This window comes from Magnolia sinica, chromosome 5 (genome assembly GCF_029962835.1).
Source record: "Magnolia sinica isolate HGM2019 chromosome 5, MsV1, whole genome shotgun sequence".
In the NCBI taxonomy this organism is placed as follows: Eukaryota; Viridiplantae; Streptophyta; class Magnoliopsida; order Magnoliales; family Magnoliaceae; genus Magnolia; species Magnolia sinica.
This window is the reverse complement of record NC_080577.1, coordinates 58,514,928-58,521,000: the sequence shown is the minus strand read 5'-3', so window position 1 is coordinate 58,521,000 and position 6,073 is coordinate 58,514,928. Positions and strand designations below refer to the sequence as shown.

General features: G+C 39.7%; 1 long non-coding RNA gene across 3 annotated transcripts; it reads left to right on the top strand.

Annotated features, from left to right (window-relative positions):
* The first annotated feature begins 1,212 nt into the window (after positions 1 to 1,212).
* On the top strand, positions 1,213 to 2,977 carry LOC131247318 (uncharacterized). 3 transcript variants are annotated; one of them, XR_009171633.1, is made up of 5 exons: positions 1,213 to 1,570; positions 1,654 to 1,819; positions 2,466 to 2,533; positions 2,638 to 2,744; positions 2,840 to 2,975. It is a non-coding gene; the product is annotated as an uncharacterized LOC131247318 (long non-coding RNA). The 3 variants fall into 3 exon arrangements; XR_009171632.1 differs by lacking the exon at positions 1,213 to 1,570 and having other exon boundaries at positions 1,579 to 1,819; positions 2,441 to 2,533; positions 2,840 to 2,977; XR_009171631.1 differs by lacking the exon at positions 1,213 to 1,570 and having other exon boundaries at positions 1,581 to 1,819; positions 2,840 to 2,977.
* Positions 2,978 to 6,073: the final 3,096 nt, after the last annotated feature.

Below are 6,073 nucleotides of genomic sequence, written 5' to 3'. Positions count from 1 at the left end.
GCCGCATTGACCCAACCCCATTTGAAAAAAGAGAAAATATTCTCTCTTTTTCTTCTCGCTAGCAACACATTTGAAAAATGTTGTCAGATGTATTGATCAGTGGCCCATCACATGGGCCCACCTTCGTGATCCGAGCCGTCCATCGTTATAGGATGTCAAATCCAACCGAGATCAAGATGTTCGTGCGAACCCATGTGCACATGCATGCTCACGACAATAGGCATGAAAGGACAAGCGTGTGAGTGGGAGTGTGCTTTCAACCTCTCCAAATTCAATCCATGGTGAACGAGGTGGGCCACCTTAAGACCATCCAGACCGTCCATCAGGTAGAGGACCTCCATTCGACCCTGACCACGTCGTCCATACGTACCCATGCATCGTGCATGAACACAACGAATGGCACAAGTGGAGTGCGTGTGGTTAAAGATTTTCAAAAACAGATTTCTTTCCATTTCTCCTTGCCATGAAGACAATCCACGTGCATTCCTCCCTGCCCATCTCAGCCGTCCCTTGGGTGTGAATCTGAGCCTTTCTTTTAGTGCTAGAAAAGGCAGAACATTACCTTACTGACCAAGAAAGGTGGTCAGGAGCTTTCCCATTCGAGAAACTTGAGCTGGCATGATTTAATCCATTGTTAGGCTTCGTCCAACCAATCCTAGATGTCCAATCCAGGGTTACAATGGCCCTAGTTTTCTTTCATGAGAAAGTCAAGGTCCGCACGAGAAAGACTCCACGGCGGAATATCTCGCATGTTGTTACATTATGGGCAAATGTGATGTGAATAGTGAGTCCCATAGTGATTAGGGGACCCATCTGATCCATCTAGAAGGAGTGGATTAGAAAACTAGGTCACAGATTATAAAATGCCATGATCTGTCGCACCATCTTGTCCATCAAACCGAAAAACCCACTGTGATGAATGGGCCCCATTTTCTGATCTTGAGTAGTTATTCTGGTAGGCCATGGCAGCAGAAATCCATTCCTAGGGTCAGATGGACACCATGAACAATGGTTTTCCAAAAATGATCGTTGCTAGGGCTGGTTCATCTCAGTCATTGGTTGATTCGTGCAGGCTCTCTCTCTCTCGGCTATAAAGGCCAATAGGCACTACAACAAAAACGTGCTTACTCGGCACTCTGGGTGCATCTTTCACCAGCGCTATGTAAAACGGTGCCCATGCATATCACTGTATATTTAAAAAAAAAACCTACTCCCTCGTTTCGTTCCCAGCCCCCGACTCTCTCCTTGTACTTGCCCCGACTCTCTCTCTCTCTCTCGATTTCTAGGGTTTTGATCTTTCATGAACGTACAGAAACCAGATCAGATCTCTGATGGTGCATTCAAGCACCAGCAATGCAGATGCCACGACTCCATCTCCTCACCATCCCGTCTTCACCTCGTCCTCCTCATGCGACGCATCTCGACCGTCGATTCTGCTGTCGTCTGATTCCTTCAAGGGCCGTAGGAAGGGTTCCTCAATCACACGTGCACGTTGATGATCTTATCAAACTCCTCCATGGCTCCGATCCCGTTAGGGTCGAAATCAACCGCCTCGAGAATGAGGTCCGAGGTCGGGATTTCCTCATCTTCTATTATATCTCGCTGTGGATTCATCGGTTTTCTGCTCGATTTTGCTGGGTTTTGGGGATTTAGGGCTTGATTGGGGCAGGTTTAGGGTCTTTGAGGTGTTTTGGATGTGTCAGTGCACGGCCGCCCAACCTCCATCGAAAGCCGCTACCATCATAAGAGGCCGTCCGTCCCTCATCATCAACAACCAAACACATCTCCACCTGCAATCGTCCACCATCAGTTTTGATTGGTAGGGATTTTATTATTATTATTATTAGGGTTTCGATTATGGATTTTTGTTTTGAGTTTTCTGATGGATCGGCATTTAGGTCAGGCTTTCGATTAGGGTTTTTCTATTTTGGGACTTATATTAGGGCTTTTTCAGTGTTTTTATTATTAGAGCCCTCACAGTTGATACCTTCGCAGAAAAGGTGAAGGAGATGATGAGCCATTATTTTGTTTGGGTTTTTCTAGTGCTTTTTTTTTTCCAATTTATAATGACTATAGAACGTAGCAGTTAACCATCTGTATGGTATGAAGCCATTGCAAACTCCTCAACTTCTGTTTATCATGCATGATTCATTGCTCATTTAGATCTGTGTTCAATCATTGATTCAAGCTCTTTTATTATTGTGGCTTTTTTTTTCAGACTTGTCCATATTTTGTATTCCCATGTGATTGCTTAAATTGCAAGTCATTTTGTTTTCTACATTTCTTGCTTATATTTGGAGCAGTACTTTTCCAGTGCTATTTAAGGAGAGATTATATGTCATGTTTCTGTTTAGTGCATTTCTTGATGCTTGTTTGATTTCTTGAATATGTGCAATAATATTTGTGTCAGCTGACCTCTTTGTTGTTGCTATGTAATAAGGCTCTATTACATTTCCTTGATCTAGAGAAATTCAAGAATAAAGATGATTTTGTTGAAAAATACCAGAATCTAAGCTCCTTCAATGACATTGAGGTTTTATCACTTACCTTGCACTCTCAGTTCCATGTGGTATATTCCGTTTCCATATGTAGTTGAAGTTTACTGGGTTTTTTCTTTAGCTTGCTAATCTTCACAAGGAATTGAGGCCTCACATTCTTCGAAGAGTTATCAAGGATGTGGAGAAGTCTTTGCCTCCAAAAATTGAGCATATCCTCCAGGTTAAAATGTCTCCCCTTCAGAAACGGTAAGCACACTGCCCTTAGCTTGTAAGGGACTGCTTATAGCACTTAGTATGTTTGCTAACTTAGAGTGTGTCTGTTTATGGTTGCATCCTTCCAGGTATTACAAGTGGATTTTAGAACGTAACTTTCACAACCTGAACAAAGGAGTCCGCGGAAATCAGGTTTGCACCTATTTAAAATATTTAGGGCCCATTTGTCATTGAAGAAATGAGCGCTTGTGATCCTTAAAAATCACTTATTAAGCACTAATATATGTTTGAGTTAATACTTAATTTGTTTCTTAATAAGCAATTTCCCCAATAATCGCAGGTTTCTTAAATGCCCAGGGGGTCATTTCCCAACTTAATAAGCAATTGGGTACTTCTCATTTAACTGTTCATATGTTGGCCACCAATTAGTGGTCATATTCATCCTTTAATTTTCTTTTCATTCATTCATTCATTCTTTTTTTTTTCTTTTTTTTTTCTTTTTTTGTTTTTGGTTATGAGCTATGACTCATCTATAGTGTGAACCATTGTTTTAAAAAGTTGAAATAGATGTACAAATGTGCCAACTGTAGAGTCAGTAGGACCTGTTGAGAAAATTTTCAAGAAAATGAAGAGTGGTGATTAGACGATTCTGACTGTGAAAACAATTCCCTGCAGGAAATTTTTTCTTTCTTGTATGTTTACAAAACAATTTTCTTTTGTTGGCATAAGCATTTCTCAACAACATCTTAGAAGAAGCAAAAGACTTACTGAATCACTGGATGTTGTCACCCATCTAAGAAGAAGCAAAAGGCTTATCTGAATCACTGACTACTGTTGTCAACCACATAATGGTCTGCTAATGAATGGGTGAACAAATTGGCAAAAGATGGGGCCTTGTGTCAAATTGGCTTTTTTCCCCCCCTAACAATATTCACCCATTCATAAAGAAAAATCTAGAGAACTATTTATCATTAATCAATTCTCATTTTGCATGCCCTCGGGGCAATGCAAAGGAGCCCTGTTACAAGGGTTGCAGGAAACTCACTCTCTTTTGTTAAATGGAGAATATGAATAGGAGACTTGTATGTGGGCCCATTGTAGGAAGATAGCCTTGGAGAAATTTTAATCACCAAATTTCACAAGCATGCTAATTTAGAAATGCCATTCATTCATGAATCCAACTCATTCACTAGTTAGCACACACCATTGTATGGTTGTTAGCTCAAAATCACATGGCCCGATGTTGCCTTAAATAAGTATACTGGTTTTGTTGAATTTTCTTCTTCTTCTTCTTCTTCTTCTTCTTCTTCTTTTCCCTTTGAGCAGTCTTAGCACATTAGTGAAAAACTCAAGAGCTTTTGATTGAGGGAAACCTGAAAACAATCTAAAGGGCCTCTTACTTATTTGAGAAATTTGTTGTTGTTTCTGATTTTTCTGGAACACTATAATCTCCAAGATCAATTCATGGGGTTATTCTACCATAAATTTCTTTGCTCCCATGAGCCGCTATGCTAGTTCTGACAAATGGTGAAAGCCTTGCATAATGCTGGAATTGAGGTATGGTAGATCTTCCATTGTGAGCCATTGTTATCTTCTCTAAACAAATGAAACCATGAAAGCTTTGGTGATCTTTAACACCTCATAAAATAGCAGGAAGATCTTGGGTATTTTTCTTTGGTGTACTGACAAATTGTGTTTAGCACGTTTGCCAGAACAACTTGGTGTTTTTGGCAGTAAGGAGAAAGACTTGTGCTAAGCTGCTAGTGTTTTCTGCTCTCTGTTCCAACGGTCAGGATTTGATGCCTAGTGCAATCCTTTTGGCCTTGGAAGATCAAACATCTGAATCACAAAAGGAGGTGAACTCCATGGCTGATTGTCTGCTGAATAAAGAATAAAGAAAAAAAAGAAGTGACCACCTGTTTTACCAGTTTACCACTGTAAGGTCTTTTACAGATGCTAAGAAACGAGTTGATGGGGATAGCTCACAACTAAACTGCTTCGCCAGCTTTCTCTTGGATGTCTTCTTTCCCCTGTTCTAATGTCAATTTTCCATCCATTAAAATAATTTCTGGATTTTATGCTTGAGATCATCAACAGGGATCTCAGAATTCTGAACTAATTGCAAGTTAATTTTCCATGATACTTGGAGGAAAGATCGGTCAGATCTTCCTTCATGCTAGTTCGGCCTTTGTCTAGAGACGGGGACGTGGTAGTTCGAACTTCGATTAAGGTCAGCAAATGGGCATCATAATGCTGACTGAGCTATAAGAAGTGAGTGAGTTCACCCTTATATAAGATGTGAACAAACATAAATCACTCATGCTTGCCTGCCAGCCTGCTTGGATGTATGCAATTTTGTGTAATCTTTCTTCTGTATGTAATTGAATAATAATGTTGATTTTCAGCTACAAGGACCGATTTCTTGTTGCTTTGTCAGCACCTCATCGAGCAAGTGCTTACTTCAGTTGGCCTGTTTTCACAGCCACTGCATTCTACTTGTGTGCAAAAAGACACAAGGTAGCTAATCATCGAAATCATTTCTTCTCTTTCCATTTCAACCTGCATAATTTTTTAAAATGTTTCTTACGCTTCAGTGTTTACTTGTTTTGCAGCTTAAAGTAGACAAGATTAATTTTATTGAGCTCTGTGGCAAATCAGAATCTGAATTTACTAGTGTAAGACATGCTTCTGTTAGCATTTTCTTTATTTCTACTTTGTAGCATTTTTTTTTATTGGACTTCCGAACCAGCTTTAAACCTTTGAAAGATGGTTTTTGCAGTCTTAGAAGATGTAGCAGAAAATCTATAATTTTGAGAAAGATGAAAGCATAATTCATCTTCTGTTTTTTCCCTTTCATCCTGTCCAACATTTGGGTTGGTTTTTCTCTCTCGATCTTTCCAGAACAGATTTGGATTTTTCTCTCAAGCTACAATAGATTTTCAATGCAGATCTGGGGTTTTCTCTCGAGCAATTAGCAGATTATCTACGACCACATCTAGTCATAAGGTAATTTTAGCTATTTCTTACTCATATTATCTGAAATTGCATTGATAGGACTCTTTGATAAAGATCTGTGTTGCTTTTTATTTTTGGACTCTGTTTTATTGATCCTTTTTTTTTTGAGTGCCATCCCCAAAAGATGTATAAGACGTAGGTTTGGTTTGTCAATATAATCAAGCAGAGTTGTTTTGTAAGGAAGCTATTTGTTTTCTTAAGTGCTGTTATCATGTATTGTGGATCATGGTTTGGTGATTTGGATCATTCCTCTTTTAAGCCCCCCAGACTAACACTGGTCATTTTCCCATCGAATGAGGGGGTTCTGCATTTGAGTTCCAATGGGAACATTAAGGGGGACCTGCCAG